This window comes from Jatropha curcas, chromosome 7 (genome assembly GCF_041381405.1).
Source record: "Jatropha curcas cultivar XTBG-Jc1 chromosome 7, XTBG_Jcur_1.0, whole genome shotgun sequence".
Lineage (NCBI taxonomy): Eukaryota > Viridiplantae > Streptophyta > Magnoliopsida > Malpighiales > Euphorbiaceae > Jatropha > Jatropha curcas.
In genome coordinates, this window is record NC_143157.1 from 19555597 (window position 1) to 19576541 (window position 20945).

At 34.9% G+C, this 20945-nt stretch overlaps 1 non-coding gene across 1 annotated transcript; it reads left to right on the top strand.

The window, feature by feature from the left end:
• Positions 1 to 17398: 17398 nt before the first annotated feature.
• LOC149494887 (small nucleolar RNA R71) lies at positions 17399 to 17504 on the top strand. The gene has a single exon (XR_016321892.1). It is a non-coding gene; the product is annotated as a small nucleolar RNA R71 (small nucleolar RNA).
• The last annotated feature ends 3441 nt before the right edge of the window (positions 17505 to 20945 follow it).

Sequence of the window (20945 nt, forward strand, 5' to 3'; positions counted from 1 at the left end):
GAGAGCGAGGTGGCGGTCGACTTGCCTGGTACTGCGGGTCATGTTTTCGGTCTCCTCTCACGCAGAAAAGGCCTCTGTTGACGCGATATGGGCTGGTTTCTTCGTTAGCTTTTCTTCTTCATTATGGCGAACCACGCCGTTGTTGGTGGTTGCAGCGTGAAGTGAGGGTGCCGATCGCTTCCTTTTCTCAACGCGATCGTTTCTCCTCCATCAGTCACGGCAACAAAGCTCAGATGACAAAACTGCCATGAATAGAATCGTAAAGCTCCTGTCAAGTCTGATCCGTCCAATTAGAGGGCTCATCTAGCTCAGCCGACATCGGAAATGGAATCATGAGTGAAATCCGATTCGAGTGGTGGTGTTCTTGGAAAATTCTGGGTAGAATCGATTTTCCGGCCACCATGCACGGCATCGGCGGCGGTCCGATGAGCCTCCGACGAGGCACCAAGGAACAAAATTTTCCTCTCTTCACACGGATCGTGGAATCGCAATCTGATTCTCAATCGGTACACTCTAAGACCTAGTTTCTCACTTTCGGTATAAATTTTAAAACTCGAATTAATTAATTAATGAATTTAATTGAGTATTTAAGTGAATTAAATTGAATATTGTTAAATATATTTCATGAACATTAATTATAATTATAAGGTTGATATTGAAATAAGAATTCCTAGCTAATAATTATGTAAGTTAGTTTTCAAAATTTTAATAAATATTGTTAGAAGGGATTATAATTTATGGTATAGATAGATAATTAATTATAGAAGAATGTAAATTATTTGATATGCGGAGTATATATAGGTATGAAGTGGATTTGATAAATAAATAAATATTTACATGATTGATGAGTATGGTTATGGCTGATGGGAATTTAACGTGATTGAGAATGTGCCCGATGGATGGGCTGTGTGTGGATATGTCCGACATATAAAATTTGGATAGTCTAGTTTATAGAGGAAATGTTGCTAAATTTTTAGCAAGACACTGAATAAAGATCTAAATTAGCTGTATCATTAATAAGTAATAACAACTAAAACTTTTAGTATTATTATTATGATTATGATTATTATTATTATTATTATTATTATTATTATTATTATTATTATTATTATTATTATTATAAAATATTACTTACAAAGTAATTAGAAGTTTTATTTAAAGGTTATAAATTAGAATAAATAAATAAATAAGGAAACACTAAGCGATTGGTAACCAAAACTAATAAATAAATGTGGCATACATTTCTAGAATTAGAATCCTTATTTTAGAATTTTCTTTTATTTTAGAGGTTTATAAAGTTCCGAAATGTGAAGACAAAAGCTGGAAGCGTGCAGTAGTAGCGATAGTCCTTTAAAGGACAATAAAGAACCGTGAGTAGTGTTAGATAATTCGCATCATCCGCCTGCATCTTTGCATTCATGCATTCACGGCTAAATGTTATCATGCATTTGTTAAATTGCTATATTGTGCTGCACTATTGTTGTGATTAAAAATTTGCTTGATTAATTGTATTGTGATATTGCTGTGCCTTGTTTGTGTGGAATTGAGATGAAGTGGGTCACAATGGGTTTGTGAGAGCGGTCTACGAGACCGTTGGCCGTATGGGAGATCGGCGTCCCTTGTGCACCTGATGATATGATATGGATAATATGGATAAACTACAAGGTGGCCTCCTGTTGGTATGTAAAAGAAAAGAGAGACAGGAAAAAAAATGAGAGGGCTGGTCAAGTGAGGATTAGACCGGTCGACCATGTATGGGGGATCGGCTCCCTGGTGCACATATTATGAGAGGATGGCCATGTGGGAGGACGACTCATTGGGGGTTTCGGTGACGCCACTGACTGATTTCCACATGATGTGATTATATGAAGATGATAATATTTGTGGTTGCTGCTGTATTGCCATTTGTGTGACAAACTGCATGATCATATAACTAGTCGGAGGACTAAAACGATTTATTGTAGCATATGTGAAATGTGTGGGGTCAGAGGGTTATCTAACCCTACTCATTGAGTTTGGCGCTCACTTTTGCCTACAATTTTTTTCAGGTAATAGGAAGAAAGAAAAGTCCTATGGAATTCAACTGAGTTGAAATAATATTTATGGAAGACTGTTAATGATTATAATAACGATGTAAATGTAAAAGACTGTAAATTATAGAGTTTCGCAATTGTATTCCAAATGGGTTGTGAATAGACAATAAAGTATATATGTTAATTATATAAGGTGCACTTTTGATATGTTTATGAAACAAAGTTGTTGGGTCCGAAGCCACAATTATATTTAGAATATGGATGAATTAATATAGGCTTACTACGAGCCGGAGGCCTTAAGCCCACCCAGGTCCTAGTGCCAGTCCGGCCCGCGGAAATAGGTCATGACAATAACAAACTATCCACCAAATAGCAACACTTTTTTTTTCCCGCAAAGTGCAAAGCAATAGCAAATCTAAGACTCCCTTTATTTTGTGACAATAAATAATTTTTATATATCAATAATAATTATAATATATATAAAAGTGAGAATGGGTGGGGAACATTAGGATTCTCAAAATTGTCCCTACTAAGTTTATGCATTAACAAAAATATCATTTAAAGATTTTAATTTGATTTGTTAAAAAAAAAAAAGTAATTTAATTTTGATTGATATATTAATTTCATATTTAAATCTAAAATTTATTGGATAAAATAAGAAATTATATATATATATATATATATATATATATATATATAGAAAAAATAAGATAATACTATTCATTTCTACATTTCTTATGACCCAATTTAAAGTTTTAAAAAAAAATTAAATCCATATAAAATTTAATATATAATTATTGAATTTCATAAAATTCAAGCTTTAGATGCATAACTTTCTATTTTGTATCAAAATTTACTAATAAAAACTATGTCTAAAATGTTAAAGGACACTTTTTTGCACGCTAACAAACCAATAAAGTCCTAGACTAACAGCCTAAATAAAGATCATTTACGCCCGGATTTGGACCTCACCCTTACCCCTCTTTAATTTGTTGCCTCATTAAAGAATACAAGATTTATCACAAAAGTTATTGTGATTTGTTGCTACCAAATATAAAAAATCAACATATTGATTGAGGAGTATTAAATTTCTTACAAGATAACAAATAAACGTTGCAATCAAATATAAAAGAATTAATTTGAATTTGACAACTCTAAATGAAAAAAATCAGCTATATCAATTAATTGTCTATATATTTACTATAAGCAATATGTTATGTCTTTATGTAGGAAACTATTCATTAAACAATGACATTCTTCCGCCCGCAAAGTGCAAAGTAATAAGAAATCTAAAATTCCATTTATTTGTTGATAATAAATAACTTTTATAGATATATAAGTGGGAATTGGTAGGTATATATATTAGAAATTTTCTAGACATTAACAATTCTTATAAATCTATATTTTTCTAATTTATTAATCATCGTGGTCACTATCACAGTCACCATTTACCATCGACCACCGGCAGCTTTCATAATTTACATTTTTTTTTTTTTGCATTCTTTTCATATTTAACAATAAGGTTTTTAAATTATAAAATCTCTATTATTATTAATATTTTTTATGATCTTATGAGATATATACTTTAGTATTTTTAATTAATTTTCAATATTACAACCAAATAATGGAAAATAAGTCATTTGAAAAATATTTTTCAGCAAATTATTTTCCAACAATTTATTTTAGGAAAATAAACAGAACATATGAAAGTGGAAATTGGTAGTGGAACATTGGGGTTGCTAAAAATACAACGTTTATATATATTGTTATAATTTTTACTTTCATGAAAATTTGATTGTCAACTTATAATAATGTTTATTATCATATAAATATATTATTTTTTTAACAAGTTATTTAATTATTGAATATTTATTTTATCATTTCGTAAAATGTTCTTTTTCTTTCTTTGATTTAGTATATAAATTCTTCATAATATTATAAAAATAATAATAAAAATTAAATTATATTTACTTGCAATGTGCAAAAATCAGCAAGTATAAACAAAATGCAACGCATGCTTGACCAAACTATATATATATATATACTCTATAATTATATATGTAACATATATAAATATTGAAATGAGTGGAAATAATGAGATTTCCTAAAATATACTAAGTTAAATTTTATATATCATATAATATCCTAAATCATATCCAATTAAAAATTTTAATTTAAAAAATATAAATAATATTTGGTTAATTACAAACACAGATAATATTAACATGTTATATATATATATATATATATATATATATATATATATATATATATATATATAATATAATATATTTATATATTTAAGAACACAAAACACAAATAAGACATTAATAACCACAACACAAATTAATATATTTGGAATAAATTTTTATAGGTTTGCATTAATAATAGGACAAATAATGGACAAAGAAAAATATTATACTCTACTGAAACAAATTCACAATACCAATATAATTTCAATTGCCAACAATATATATCAGCAAATAATTTAATGAAATTTCTTAAGCAAATCAAGTCACGACGGCAAGATATTAGGGAAAATCAAGTTGGATCATAAATCCAAAATTTCATAAAACTCCAAAACAAAACCTGTTATTATTCTATTAATCACCTTTAATTTGCATGATAACGGTGTTTGGTCCAACTAATTCATGCAGCTGGTAGTTGATTCACACCCAACAATTAGCTTGTAGGTGTTTAGTAAATTTTTTAATTAGCAACCTATAGTTGATAGAAGTCCGAAATAGCTAGTGATTTGATCAGATAAGTTTTGGAGCCTTTTCATTTCATTTGTTAGTTGATTTTAATAGGGATATTATACTAAATATCAGTTTTTAAAACTTATTTTTAACAAATGTCAGTTTGACTTTAAAATTTAACAGTACAAAAAAAAAAACACTAATTTGCCAATGTCTAATCGGTCACTAAATATAAGAAATTTGTCACTAAACCTGCTAGTGGATGCAAAAGTCCTCGTCACAAATTCTTTTGCTATCGAATGACAAAGTGGTCACAATTTGGCGATCGATATATCGGTCACAAAATATAACAAATCGATCGCTAATCTACGTCGTATTTTCCAATTGAAAACTTATCACAAAGCGGTTGCAAAACTTGTCAGTTGCAATTAGCGAAAGGTCGTCGCTAATCGATCGCAAAATCTAAAAGTGATTGGTTGGTGATTAATCACAAATTTGAATTTAACGGTTATTGTTTGGTCATTGTTCAGTTGCAAGTCAGTCACAAAATATGATTATAAGAAAAAAAATAATTTATAAATATTAAAAACTATAAATTTTTCCACCTGATTAGAAAGCAACACTCACACACACACACACACACACATATATATATCACAAGCATCATCATCATCATTACTAAAGAATAATAATCCAAAAAGGAACTGTAAATGTAATATATTTTACAGAATATAAAAAAAATCACAGATAGCTAAAATGGTCCGAAATCAAATCTATGATGTCTGTCCTCTGGATGATCCATTGTAGTGTCCATTGGATGTGCTACAATGTAGTGTCTGTAGGAGTGATGAAGGTATCGTCTGCAGTATCTGGATGAAAGGGAGAAGATGGTAGCTGATGCAGAGTAGAAACAAGTGGATTTGTAACAGTCGAAGAATCGAAAGAAGAAGTACCAACATTGTGCAGATCGGACATCTGCATCACATGCGCTTTAAGCTCTGCAAGTTGTCTCTCCTGCACATCAACACCAGCTCATAATGCACTAATCTCCTCGATAGTACTATGGTCAGGCTGTGGTCGTGAGGAAGCTCCAACAGCATTAGACAGTGAGCTGTCGTAAAACTGTGATGCTTGAGACCCGATGCCATATACTTTTCTCTTCTTTTTGTCTCCTACGGCCGCAAAATATAGTTCTAACTCATCAACATTCAGCTTAGCTTCAGATCCAACCTGAGAAAAAACAACACGCTCGCGAGCTGTACTGTAGTTCTCCAGAAAACAACAAATTAATTAATCAATGCAATAATAAGATTTATTGACCTTGAACGCGTAAGAGAAAAACAAATAGAAAAATACTTAATATGTAATTACATTGACGCCCACCACACGTCTGTCAATAAACGTATGTCCATTGTGGTCCTTTGTGTGAGTGTAAGCAAATACCTCCATCGGTGTGGGCTTAAGGCTATATTTTTCAACCTGTATCGTATTTTTATGCATAATATATTAATATGGTGTCATTTCATTAAACATCAATTATGTAACTGTAAGTAATTAACTCACTGATAATTGGGATGTCTCTATCGCAGAGATTGATCTGATTGTGTGTCTGGAAAGTCCTACTTTGTCACCGCCAATCTCACTGCACCTATTTCATGTAAATATTTTACACTTTCTCTTGAATGCACGACCTCCCAAACCTTCTGCCAACTCTCTTATATCTCCTGAAACACGCAATGCTGCTTCTTATCACTTTTTCGCATCCTATAAGTGAAGTCAGCGTATCGTAAAATGCACAACTTCTTCCATGCCACTTTCAATATATCCGTAATAGTCTCTTCCCATGCAAAATGCTTCTATAAAAATGAAAAACAATATTTCCACAAATAGTCAGTGAAGGTCCATAGATACAGATTATAAATTAAATTGAATGAAGATATAACTTGAACCAAATCGTACCTGAAACTTTTCCGAGTAAAAGTCTCTTACCTCTTGTGGTTTGGCATCTCATGTGTATCCATCTTTATCTAGAAGTAGCTTGATTATCATCATAATTAACCTTGATGCTCGAGAGGATGGATATATGCTATGAAAAAAATCAAAGTGAAATATAAGTAGACGAATACTTCAAAATCTAAACAAAACCAAATTAAAAGGAAAAAGTAAACAAGTACTTATTATCCCACTGCCAAACTGAGCTTGTTACGTGGCTCTGAGGAAGCTGTAAAAGGATTAAGTGACAAATGTTATTAATAGAGGGAAATAATATATAACTAAAATGACAGTTACTGGTGTTCTAATTAACAGTTATGATTACCTAGTGCAATACGGGACTATGAAGCTTGTGAAGACTCCGCTAGTCCAACAAATGGGGTAGAAGAGGAAGGAATAAAAGGAAGTGGTGGCGGCATGGGGGGCTGAACAAAAGATGAAGGCCTAGGTGTGCTAGAAGAAGGAAGAGGAGGTAGAGGAGGGATAGTTCCTCCTCGTCCACGTGTGCTACATCCTCGGCCATAACAACCATGCAGACCGCTGCTATACACATCTGAATCAACCCTCCTACCTTTAGCCATCTGTACTACAAATAACAGAACCTACATATGTATGTATACAATTTATAAGAATGGTAGAACATGTGAAAAATATGTATAAAGAAAGTGAAGAATATTCATTAATACATCTATTAATTTATTATCCATAATACATAATGCGTTAAGTATTTTTATCTTTTTCATCATCATCCTCTTCTTCTTCTTCTTCATCATCTTCATCATCTTCTTCTTCTAAGGTACCCAAGATGATATCATCTTCTTCCTCTTCATCATCTGACAAACCTATTTCAACATAAGTTCCAATTTCATCATCCAGTATATTCTTAAATCTGCAACCTCTTACATCAGTTGCGTATCAACCTCAATGACAGCGTTTTTTTTCGCAAGTGTACGAAATCGCAACAAGTAGTATAGAGTAAGAAAGTATCGTATCCACAGGGATTGTTTATCAATTACCAAAATTATGTTAACCTATTATTATTTAGACGACGATAAAGGAGATTCGCTGTAAGGTAAATAAAATTTAAAGTAAAAATAGAAGAGATCAAACACAAAATTCAAGTGAAAAGAAATCAGAGGATTAAGCTACTAGGGAATTTGAATTCACTTAATTCTATCCAGCTTATTCTATTAGTTCATTAATCAATTTTAATTGTTCAAGTAGGAGAACAACCCTAAAGTCACTAACAAGCTCTCCCGATTTATTGTTAGTTATTCTAATTCAGTTCAATTACCTATCTTTAATAGTGAAATTAAACATAAATCAGATTATTAGGTTTTATGGTTGTTTTGTGAGTTCACAACTTAATAATTTATTAACTTATGAAAACCTCCCTTGAGTCAAACCATATAGCTTCCGCATCAAGTTATTATTCTCAAGTAAATTATTATCTTTTTCATATCAATAACCCTTCTCCCGAATGTAGTTATTGAAATAACTCAATCCAGGGGAAATTTTCTGCCTGGAAGCATTAAGCACAATAATAATTTATAACGAGAACAAAGAAAAACAAATCTAATATCATAAACTGGAATCGAATTAAGTTACATCAAATCCCTAGTATAAGAGTTTAGCTGGACATAGTAATTAAATTAAACTCAATCATGCTTGGCACATTCATCATATTTAAAGACAATAATAAAAGAAAGAAACAAGATGAAGAGTTTTAGAATAAAAACTGTATCACAACTATGTTGATGGCTTCCTTGAATCTTGGCACAATTGTTTGATGCTTGAAATCCTTAAGAGAGAGAACGAATTATGTAAAGAAATTGCCTAAAAAACGAGAGATGCCTTGTTAGGAGAAGTTCCTCTCTCTATATAGAGTTCTTGAAGGCAAGTTTGACTCCTTTTAGGAAATAGAATCCTTATTTAGTGCAAAATCCTTTATAGGAGATCATAACTGTTTAGGTTCTTGATTTCTTCTTGATTAGGACTCCTTTTTCCCCAAGAATAGGTCCAGGTCTTGTTTAGTGTGTTTAGGAAACTCCCCGAGGTCGGCCCATGTGAGAAAAAGCTTGATTTGCGCATTAAATTCTCGCTGGTTCCGCCTGCGCAGCATGGGCGTGCTTCCTGGCACGGGCTGGGTGTGCTTTAGTCTGGAAGTCTGGCCAGTAAAGCACGGGGCGTGCTAGGTAGCACGGGCTGGTGAAGCATTGAGGCACGGGCGTGCCAGGTAGCACGGTCTGGGCGTGCTTTTCTCTGGAAGTCTGCCTAAAGTTGCCTTGGGCGTGCTATGCTTGACACGCCTAGGGACCCTTGTAGCACGGCCGTGCCTTTTAGCACGGCCAGGGCGTGCTACCAGTTAAGTGCCTTGTGTTATAAAGTTCTTTCTGTGCCAAATTTCTGAAATTTTCTCTTAGATCAAGCGGATTAAAGATCAAGGAAACTTTTGAACATAATTATACTAAAAGTGATTTAAAGTAATAAAAACTTACTCAAAATCTAATAAAAACTATATTAAAAACACTATAAAATTAACACTTATCAAAATTCCCCAAACTTAAACCATTGCTTGTCCTCAAGCAACAAAACTAAAAAAAAATATTTTGATGACACTAGCTTACCATGGTTGGAACTGATCTCAATAAACTTTTCATGATATCATGATTAGTAAATAAGTGGATAACTCAATTGTTCTCCATGCTATTCATACTTAAGCTTGATTTTTATTTTTGAATAAAGCACATTCATTGAGTAAAATATAAGTTTAGAGAGATTATCAACACTAATATTTATTCCATTTATGATAAATAAGACATGAATCATCTAAGGCAAAAAAAATGAGACAATTGATAGAGCAAAAGTGGCATTCCCATATGCAGAATTAGTCATCCTTTCTCCACGATTTAAATGCATACGATTAAAAGATCAGAAGGTCTTTATTTTGGGTTGTAATGGGGCTTTCTTGGTGTAAACGTTGCTTAATCAAAGAAAGGGATAAAATGTAGACAAAGAGTACAAAAGAATGTATAACATTCAAGATGCTATTTTAATTAAACTTTTTCTAGTTCTAGGGAGTGTCTTGTTTTGAAACTTTCTTACTAGCTAGAGGCATCTTGGACAAGGTCTTTTCTTAATATTTTGGCATTTTTCTTCCTTGTCTTTTTCTATTTTTCTTGAATTCTTTTGATTGCTTTTCATGTGCCTCTTTCTTGATTCTTTCTTCTTTTCTTTATTTGCTAGTATTAATTGATGAATTCTCCCTCTTTTGTTGCTACATTCTAATTAAAAATCGAATCTTTCAATCATACAATCCTTTGTACGTAGGGTAGGAAATTTGAATTTGGCTTTAATGGCTTGGTTTATTGAGGGTGAAGAAAAATTTTACGGTTTTAAGGCTTCAAAGTTGGTTTCAAGAGTCATATTTTTAATTTAGGTGGTCTAGGCTAAATATAGGTTTCAACAAAATTTGCCTAAATCATCTCTTTCAAAAAGTAAACATTTAAATTTTTCGCCTCGAAGGGATTTCTAAGTTTTGTTCTAGGAATGCCAAGATTTAAATAACTTAGAGTAAAACACACTTATACATCATAACTCTCATAAAAATCAGTGTTTAAAAATCTAGAAACAAATAGTTTAGATCAATGAACATGTTTAAATCAAACTTTCAAATTCAAAACTTAAAATATGCTAGATTTGAGAAACAATTATGTTTAACACTTATTACTAGACACAAGAACCGTCAAGCTTGCTTGTAGTCATTCCAACCATGTTAAGCAAAAAACAAAAATTTAGATTTTTAGCTAAAATTCCCTTCCCCCAATTCAATCAATCACATTGTCCCCAATGTGTATAAATTCCCCAAACTTATTGCATTGCTTAGAAAGAAAGCATCAAGAGAGAAGTAGAAAACTTACCAACATTGTATTGAACAATACAATAGAAAGGTTGTGGAATGTGTCTTAGCTAAAGGAGCAACTAAACATTAAGAACAAAAATTACTAAGAAGTTATAAAAATCCACATAACAAACAAACAAGCAAACAAGTTAAAATGAAAGTAACAAAAACAATGTATTAGAACAAAAGAAACATAAACATAAACCAAACAAAAGAAAAATGAGAAATCCGTCAATTATCTGGTGGTGGGGGTGGCTGCAGAAGCTGGAGGATGGTCTGGAGTTGGCCTTGCATGGTGTCCATCCTAGAGTCAAGACTGCCATTCATGATCTCAATGGACTGGAAACGGTCTGTGATCATTGTTTCCATTCCGTTAAGGCGCGTGTCAAAGAGGTCCATTCGAGACATCATCCTTGCAAGGACTTCATCATTTGACATGTTGGAGGTGCCTTGAAACGATGGACCAGCACCAGATGTACCTGCACCAAAAGAAGAGGCAAAAGGTGGAGGGATATCCTCCTCCATGTCAGCACTGCCTGCGGCCTCGGCTCCTTCATCATCAGAATCATTCTCTGGAACACCTACTACTCGATATGCATCCCCAACTTTTTCAATCAACTTCATATGAATCATAACATCTACATCTAACCTGGTACCACGCCTCCCTCCTACACTATCATAAATTGGCCTAGCCGGGTTCCAAACCTGTAGATAGCTAGCAATTCGGGTCACAAAACACCCCATCATTATAGCTCCTTTGTCGGCTCGAGCTACTTTTGCAAATCTCTGGCATAGCCAATATCCAACATTCAACAAGACTCCATTTTCAATCGCCCATAGAAAATATAGCTCATTTAAACCTAACACCCCATCACTTTCACTCCTTCCAAAAATAGTATTTGACAGAAATTTATGAATATACCGCAAGGAAGGTTTTTTCAATTTGGACGCCTTCGAATATCTAGGATTATAATTCACTTCACCTGTAAAACTTCGCCAAGTATTGCGTGCACTAAAATCACTAGATATTTGAATTTGACTATTTTCTGTGGGGAATCCGAAAATTTGGCTAATTTCATTTACAGACAGTTCAAAATCCTGACTAAGAAGCCTAAAACGAATTTTGCTTGGTGGAGATGTTGGCAAAAACCGGATAAAAGAAGAATAAGAACTTAAAAATTCCAGAGTTAATGGAGCATAAACTAAATCCTTCATTTCAAGAAACTGTCCCCACCCTATTCGCCTAAGAGGTTCTAACACAATATCTCTAAGACCCACTTGTGTTAAAGCAGTCTCATCAATAAATCTATTCGGTAAAATAGGCCGAAGAGATAATTTTGTGTACCTTTCTTGTTGATCTGATGAGGCAAAGTCGAATGGAAGTGCAAGAGGTGAAGGAGGTTGAGGATCCGTGGTGGATCGCGCGCAGTTGGGCGTTTTCGAGCGGCAACTGAGGATGCGGGTCTGCTACGTTTGTATCTAGGAGGCATGGTTGGAGATGATTATTTGAAAATTTGGTGTGGAGGGTGTTTGATTTGAGAAAGAAAGGAGAAGAAGAGAGAAAATTTGAGAGAAGAGAGGTGACGGCTAGGGCGTGCGAGATGGGAAGTGGGGCGGTTAGAGGCGTGCTCTTTAAATAGGGGCGCCAATAAATGAGGGTGTCTGATCGTGACACGGTCGTGCTGATAAGCACGGCCTGGGCGTGCTCTCCTCTGACCTGCAAGTGAAAGAAAGGGCATACCTGGCACGGGCGTGCTGATGGGCACGCCTTGGGCGTGCTCTGCCCTGCCTCTTGAATTGAAAATTGCCTGTGGATAGCACGGGTGTGCTATCTGACACGCCCTGGGCGTGCTTGTCTCTGACTCTCAAGTGTCTTTTCCCTTCTTCAGTAGCACGGGCGTGCCTCTTAGCACGGTTAGGGCGTGCTCTTCTCTGACCTTCAAGTGTGATTGACCCTTTTTAATGACACGGGCGTGCCAGTTAGCACGGCCCGGGCGTGCTCTTCTCTGAATTTCCATTTTTTTTTTTTTCTAAAAAGAACTCTAACTAAAACAAAACAATAATTATGGAGAAAATTTGGGGGTTTTCTTTTTTTGTTTTTTTTTTTTTTTTTTTTTTTTTTTTTTTTTTTTTTTACAAATAAAACATAAAACAAAACACATAAATGGAATCAAACATAAAACAAAACACATAAGAAAAATTAGATGGGTTGTCTCCCACAAGCACTTTTGTTTAACGTCGTTAAGTTCGACGCACTTATCCTAGTTTAGGCTAAACAAGACCGATCGCACTCTTGATGGGTTCGAAGTTGTCATTATGATAGCTTCTCAGACGTTGAGCATTCACCTTGAAACTTCGATTTGTCTTACCATCCACTATTTCAATTGCACCGTGAGGAAAGATTTCCTTTATTGTGAATGGTCCAGACCATCTAGAGCGTAACTTACCAGGGAATAAACGGAGCCTAGAGTTATAGAGCAATACCTGCTGGCCTACCTTCAGATCCCTCATGATAATGCGCTTATCGTGCCATTGTTTGGTGCGATCTTTGTATATTTTGGCACTTTCATAAGCATGGAGGCGCATTTCATCCATCATGTTTAATTGTAACGATCGCTTTTGACCAACTTCCTTTGCATTGAAGTTAAGAAATTGAATGGCCCAAAACGCCTTATGTTCTAACTCTACAGGAAGATGACAAGCCTTACCATACACCATGCGATATGGAGACATACCTATAGGTGTTTTGAATGCCGTTCTGTAGGCCCATAGAGCATCGTCTAGCTTTTTGGACCAATCCTTTCGTGATTGTCCAACAGTGGTTTCGAGGATCTTCTTGATTTCCCTGTTAGTTACTTCTACTTGTCCACTTGTTTGAGGATGATATGGAGTACCTACACGATGAGTGACACCATATTTTGCAAGAAGGGAATCTAAATACTTATTACAAAAATGCTTACCTCCGTCCGTGATTATTGCCCTAGGAGTACCATGCCTTGTAAAAATGTTTTTCTTGATGAAGCTCATTACACTTTTGGCATCGTTATTTGGAAGAGCAACAGCCTCTGCCCATTTTGACACATAATCCACCGCCACTAGAATGTATTGGTTTGAATATGATGGCGGAAACGGTCCCATGAAGTCCAGACCCCATACGTCGAAGATTTCGACTTCAAGGATGCTATTTAGGGGCATCTCATGTCTCTTCGAAATGTTACCTAACCTTTGACAACGATCACAAAGACGAACATAGTTATAAGCATCTTTAAAGAGATTAGGCCAATACAAACCACTTTCTAGTATACGCGCAGCTGTCTTGCTTGCTCCAAAGTGGCCTCCGCATTCCATGGAATGGCAAAATTTAAGGACACTTTCTATTTCAGTCTCTGGTATACATCTCCTGAATAGCTGATCACTGCAATACTTGAACAAAAATGGCTCCTCCCAATAGTAGAATTTGATATCATGAAAAAATTTCTTTCTCTGTTGGTAAGAAAAATTGGGAGGAGAAATTTTGCAAACAAGATAATTAACTATGTCAGCGTACCAGGGGGTTTGAGCATTTGCTACTAGAAGAAGTTGCTCATGAGGAAAGCTTTCATTGATTTGTAGCTCGCTTGTATCTTCTTCCCCCAATTCAAGCCTGGAAAGATGGTCAGCAACGAGGTTCTCGGTCCCCTTTTTGTCGCGAATTTCTAGGTCAAATTCTTGCAATAAAAGTACCCAACGAATGAGTCTCGGTTTTGCATCTTTCTTTTCCAGCAAGTATTTGATGGCGGAGTGATCTGTGTAGACTATTGTTTTAGCTCCAATTAGATATGCCCTGAATTTGTCAAAAGCAAAAACAATAGCCAATAATTCTTTTTCCGTAGTTGCATAGTTTAATTGCGCATCATTCAATGTGCGACTTGCATAATAAATAACATGCAACTTCTTGTCTTTTCTTTGTCCAAGAACGGCTCCTACAGCATGATCACTAGCATCACACATAAGCTCAAAAGGTAAAGTCCAATCTGGTGTAGTGATGATCGGGGCTGAGATTAATTCCTTCTTCAACCTGTTAAAAGCATCTAAACATTCTTTGTCAAAATCAAATGGAACATCTTTAACTAACAAATTGCAAAGAGGTTTAGTGATTTTGGAGAAGTCTTTTATGAACCTCCTGTAAAACCCTGCATGCCCAAGAAAACTTCTTATACCTTTTACTGTGTTAGGAGGAGGTAGTTTCTCAATTACCTCAATTTTTGCCTTGTCTACTTCAATTCCTTTTTGAGAGATTTTATGCCCTAAGACAATACCTTCACTCACCATGAAGTGACATTTTTCCCAATTTAACACAAGGTTAGTGTCTTCACATCGTTGCATTACTAGAGATAAATTATGAAGACATGCATCGAAGGAAGAACCAAACACAGAAAAGTCATCCATGAATATCTCAATAAACTTTTCCACCATATCAGAAAAGATGGACATCATGCACCTTTGAAAGGTTGCAGGGGCATTGCATAGCCCAAAAGGCATTCTCCTGTAGGCAAAAGTGCCATAAGGACAGGTGAATGTGGTTTTCTCTTGGTCTTCAGGAGCTATAGGTATTTGGAAGTACCCTGAGTAGCCATCTAAGAAACAATAGAAAGGATAGCCAGCAAGTCTCTCAAGCATTTGATCAATAAAGGGAAGGGGAAAATGGTCTTTTCGTGTTGCTTTATTTAGTTTTCTATAATCTATGCACACACGCCAACCTGTGACTGTTCTTGTGGGAATGAGTTCATTGTTTTCATTAGAGATAACAGTCATACCTCCCTTCTTTGGAACAACTTGGACAGGACTTACCCAATTACTGTCTGAAATCGGATAAATGATACCGGCATCTAGGAGTTTGATGATTTCAGCCTTGACTACCTCCTTCATGTTTGGGTTCAGCCGCCTTTGATGCTCGATTGAAGGTTTGTAGTCTTCTTCCATCAAGATTTTATGCATGCACACACTTGGGCTTATTCCTTGTAGATCCGAGATAGACCACCCTAAAGCTTTCTTGTGCCTTTGTAGAACCTGTAACAACCTTTCCTCTTGATCAAGCGTTAGGTGAGAAGAAATAATAACAGGAAAAGAATGGTTCTCTCCTAAGAATGCATGTTTTAAATGAGGTGGAAGTTGTTTCAGTTCATGCTTAGGAAGTTCCTTTTCTTTTTCATTCAAGATGCTTGATTCGTTAGTGTTATTTTCAACATGCAAAGTGGTTTCCACACATTCATCAACAACATCAATTCTAAAACAATCTCCATAGTCCATAGGAAATTTACAAGATTTAAGTACATCAAAGACAATCTCTTCCTGTCCAACTCTTAAGGTCAACTTACCCTCATAAACATCAATTAATGCTCTTGCAGTTGCAAGAAAAGGTCGTCCCAGGATTAGAGATCCTTCCCTATCTTCATCAATGTCAAGAATTACAAAATCAACAGGAAAGATGAATGTACCTACCTTTACAAGCACGTCTTCTACAATCCCTCTAGGATATTTAATTGACCGATCTGCTAGTTGCAAAGACATCCTTGTTGGCTTGAGTTCTCCCATACCTAGCATCTTAAAAACTTCATAGGACATAAGATTAATGCTAGCACCTAAATCTGCCAAAGCTTTTTCAAAGTCAAGATTACCAATGTTACAAGGGATAGAAAAACTTCCTGGGTCTTTTAACTTTGGAGGCAATTTGTTTTGGATAATCGCACTGCACTCCTCGGTTAACATTATCGTTTCTTGATCATCAATTTTTCGTTTCTTGCTTAGGATATCTTTTAGGAATTTAGCATAGCTAGGCATTTGAGCAAGAGCTTCAGCAAAAGGAATATTGATTTGAAGCTTCTTAAATACATCTAGGAATTTGAGGAAGCTCTTGTCCTCTTGTGCTTTCTTTAATCTTTGTGGAAAGGGTACAGGGGGAACATATGGTTTTACCTTTTCTTTTTCCTCCAAGTCAATGATAGGTACCCTTGTTTGTTCTTTTTCTTCTTTTTCTTTCCTTGGTGGTTCATCTAACTGTTTGCCGCTCCTCAAGGTAATAGCTTGCACTTGTTCCTTTGGATTCTTTTCAGTATTGCTAGGTAACGTACCTTGGGGTCGAGATGTCATCATGTTTGCAAACTGTCCCAATTGGATCTCCAAATTTCTTATTGCGGCCTGCTGGATTTTGTGGTTCTCTCTAGTTTCATTCATAAACTCCATGTGCGATTTGGAAAGAGCAGTGAGGAGGTCGTCATGAGATTTCTTTTCAGGAAGGTGGAAACCTGGTGGTGCATTCAAGGCATTGTTAGGATTACCATAAGATAGATTAGGATGATTCCTTAACCTGTTATCATAGGAATTTGAATAAGGGTAATTCTTTCTTCCTTGATTCATCACATAGTTTACTTGTTCCAAAGTTTGTGGATTTAAAGAGTCCATGATACATTCTCCAATTCCATGTTGTCCATTGCACCTATCACAAACTTGTATGACAGAATTCACAGGATTAGTAGTTAACATGTCTAATTTCCTTACCATGTTATCTACCTTGGTATTAAGTGCTGTAATAGCGTCTATTTCATAGACTCCTGCGGTTCTTCTTCTTTCGGTATTGTTTTGGTAGTGGCTGTTGCTTGCCATCTCCTCTATCAACTCATATGCTTCATCAATTCCTTTCTTTTCAAAGGATCCACCTGCTGCTGCATCTAAGGTGATTTTTATGTTAGGAGATAATGCATTATAGAAAGTTTGTACCTGTAACCACTTGGGCAAACTGTGATGTGGGCACTTTCTTAACAAGTCCTTGAATCTTTCCCAAGCTTCATACAAGCTCTCTTGATCATTATGAGCAAATGTCATTATCTCATTTCGCAACTTGGTAGTTTTTGAGGACGGAAAGAATTTAGCTAAGAATTTTTGAGCTAATTCATCCCATGTGGTGAAACTTCCAGCTGGACATGATTGTAACCAGGACCTAGCTTTATCCCTAAGAGTGAATGGAAAGAGTCTCAATTTGATTGCATCTTCAGAAACACCGTTTTGCTTGAATGTGTCACAAATTTCCAAAAAATTGGTGATGTGAGCATTAGGATCTTCACTAGGTAGACCCCCATATTGGATCGAGGTAGAGAGCATTTGGATAATTGCTGGTTTAATCTCAAAGTTGTTAGCTTCTACCCTGGGTCTAGTAATACTTGAGGTTGTCCCATTCAGATTAGGTGTTGTATAATCTCTCAAGGTACGGACCGGCTGTTGAAGTGGTGGTCCAACTATGTTTTCATTTATGTTTTCGTTTTCGTTGGCCATGTTTTCTTCTTGTTCGGGTTTTATTTCCCGCGTTTTTCTTGCAGCGTTGTGCCTACGACAAGTTCGCTCAATCTCTGGATCAAAGACTAAAGGTTCAGTCCTTTTCGATCTTCTTTGCATAAAACACCTGGAATAATTCTTAGAAAAAAAAAATTAAGTAAAGAAAATAAAAAGAGTGTCTAAATTAACAATAGGGTAATTCGTATTGATATTGATACGCCAATCCCCGGCAACGGCGCCAAAAACTTGACAGCGTTTTTTTTTCGCAAGTGTACGAAATCGCAACAAGTAGTATAGAGTAAGAAAGTATCGTATTCACAGGGATTGTTTATCAATTACCAAAATTATGTTAACCTATTATTATTTAGACGACGATAAAGGAGATTCGCTGTAAGGTAAATAAAATTTAAAGTAAAAATAGAAGAGATCAAACACAAAATTCAAGTGAAAAGAAATCAGAGGATTAAGCTACTAGGGAATTTGAATTCACTTAATTCTATCCAGCTTATTCTATTAGTTCATTAATCAATTTTAATTGTTCAAGTAGGAGAACAACCCTAAAGTCACTAACAAGCTCTCCCGATTTATTGTTAGTTATTCTAATTCAGTTCAATTACCTATCTTTAATAGTGAAATTAAACATAAATCAGATTATTAGGTTTTATGGTTGTTTTGTGAGTTCACAACTTAATAATTTATTAACTTATGAAAACCTCCCTTGAGTCAAACCATATAGCTTCCGCATCAAGTTATTATTCTCAAGTAAATTATTATCTTTTTCATATCAATAACCCTTCTCCCGAATGTAGTTATTGAAATAACTCAATCCAGGGGAAATTTTCTGCCTGGAAGCATTAAGCACAATAATAATTTATAACGAGAACAAAGAAAAACAAATCTAATATCATAAACTGGAATCGAATTAAGTTACATCAAATCCCTAGTATAAGAGTTTAGCTGGACATAGTAATTAAATTAAACTCAATCATGCTTGGCACATTCATCATATTTAAAGACAATAATAAAAGAAAGAAACAAGATGAAGAGTTTTAGAATAAAAACTGTATCACAACTATGTTGATGGCTTCCTTGAATCTTGGCACAATTGTTTGATGCTTGAAATCCTTAAGAGAGAGAACGAATTATGTAAAGAAATTGCCTAAAAAACGAGAGATGCCTTGTTAGGAGAAGTTCCTCTCTTTATATAGAGTTCTTGAAGGCAAGTTTGACTCCTTTTAGGAAATAGAATCCTTATTTAGTGCAAAATCCTTTATAGGAGATCATAACTGTTTAGGTTCTTGATTTCTTCTTGATTAGGACTCCTTTTTCCCCAAGAATAGGTCCAGGTCTTGTTTAGTGTGTTTAGGAAACTCCCCGAGGTCGGCCCATGTGAGAAAAAGCTTGATTTGCGCATTAAATTCTCGCTGGTTCCGCCTGCGCAGCACGGGCGTGCTTCCTGGCACGGGCTGGGTGTGCTTTAGTCTGGAAGTCTGGCCAGTAAAGCACGGGGCGTGCTAGGTAGCACGGGCTGGTGAAGCATTGAGGCACGGGCGTGCCAGGTAGCACGGTCTGGGCGTGCTTTTCTCTGGAAGTCTGCCTAAAGTTGCCTTGGGCGTGCTATGCTTGACACGCCTAGGGACCCTTGTAGCACGGCCGTGCCTTTTAGCACGGCCAGGGCGTGCTACCAGTTAAGTGCCTTGTGTTATAAAGTTCTTTCTGTGCCAAATTCCTGAAATTTTCTCTTAGATCAAGCGGATTAAAGATCAACGAAACTTTTGAACATAATTATACTAAAAGTGATTTAAAGTAATAAAAACTTACTCAAAATCTAATAAAAACTATATTAAAAACACTATAAAATTAACACTTATCACTCAACTTCTTAAAATAGCTCAAAGATTGCGAGTAAAGCAGATTGTTTGGTTTCAACTTCATGAACTACTACTCTAGGCTTAATTTTGCATACTACCATCCAATCCATTCGATCTCGTTTCAATGATGAATATGGAACATAGTACACCGGCACAGCTTGCATCGCCAACACAAAAGGTCTGTACTTCGTATATCTTCCTCTATGATTAATATTAACAAGATTATACTTAGGATGAACCTTCATACCAAGATTATAACTTGCATTATATGGTTGTCTGTATTCATTGATTTTCCCCCGTTAAATGTAAATGCAATTTAATTTATATATATGATTTTCTATTAATTTTTATATTACTAAAATCTAAGATCTTTCATAAAATACAAAAAAAAAAAAAAAACATTTTATAATAAAAAAACAAATTTTCTCAAAATGATTTAAATCCCTGACTTTTCGGTTTGATGACACTTTCGTAACAATACATTTTACATTTTAAACCAATTTGCTTAAAATGGTATGAAAATGCTCTTTTTGCCTAAAAACACGTGGTATTATTTTTCAAGTTCCTATTCGAACTTATATGAATCTTTCTTCTACAACAAAAGGGATGAGAGATTTTAATTTTGAATATTATTATAATACTAGGTTTAATCAGACTAGCCATAATAATAATATACTAGGTTTAAGACAATACTACCACTGATCTCTTTCAACAGAAGATTATTAGTAATAGTAAAACTAGTTTTGTAGTGTTCAGTCTTTTGCATTTTGTCGTTTGGGATTTTGGAGTTGTTTGCTTGGTTTTTCCATGAAGGGTAAACCAACTTAACTCAGTAACTTACCTCGCAGCAGTGAATAAAATCATGACCCAACGACTTGTAGTTTAAGTAAAATACCTAATTAATAAACTAAATCTAACTTTTAAGAAACGAAGACTTATCTAAGCTTGTAGTATACAAATTCAATAATGACAAATAGACCAAATGAGGATCGAGAAAAAGAAAAAGACTATATATATATATATATATATGGTAGTGGGAATAGGTATACAACATTAATATTGTCAAAAATGCCTTTACTAAGTTTGACAAAAATATTATTAACTATTTTAATTTAATTTTTTGAAAAACCAAAGGTAATTT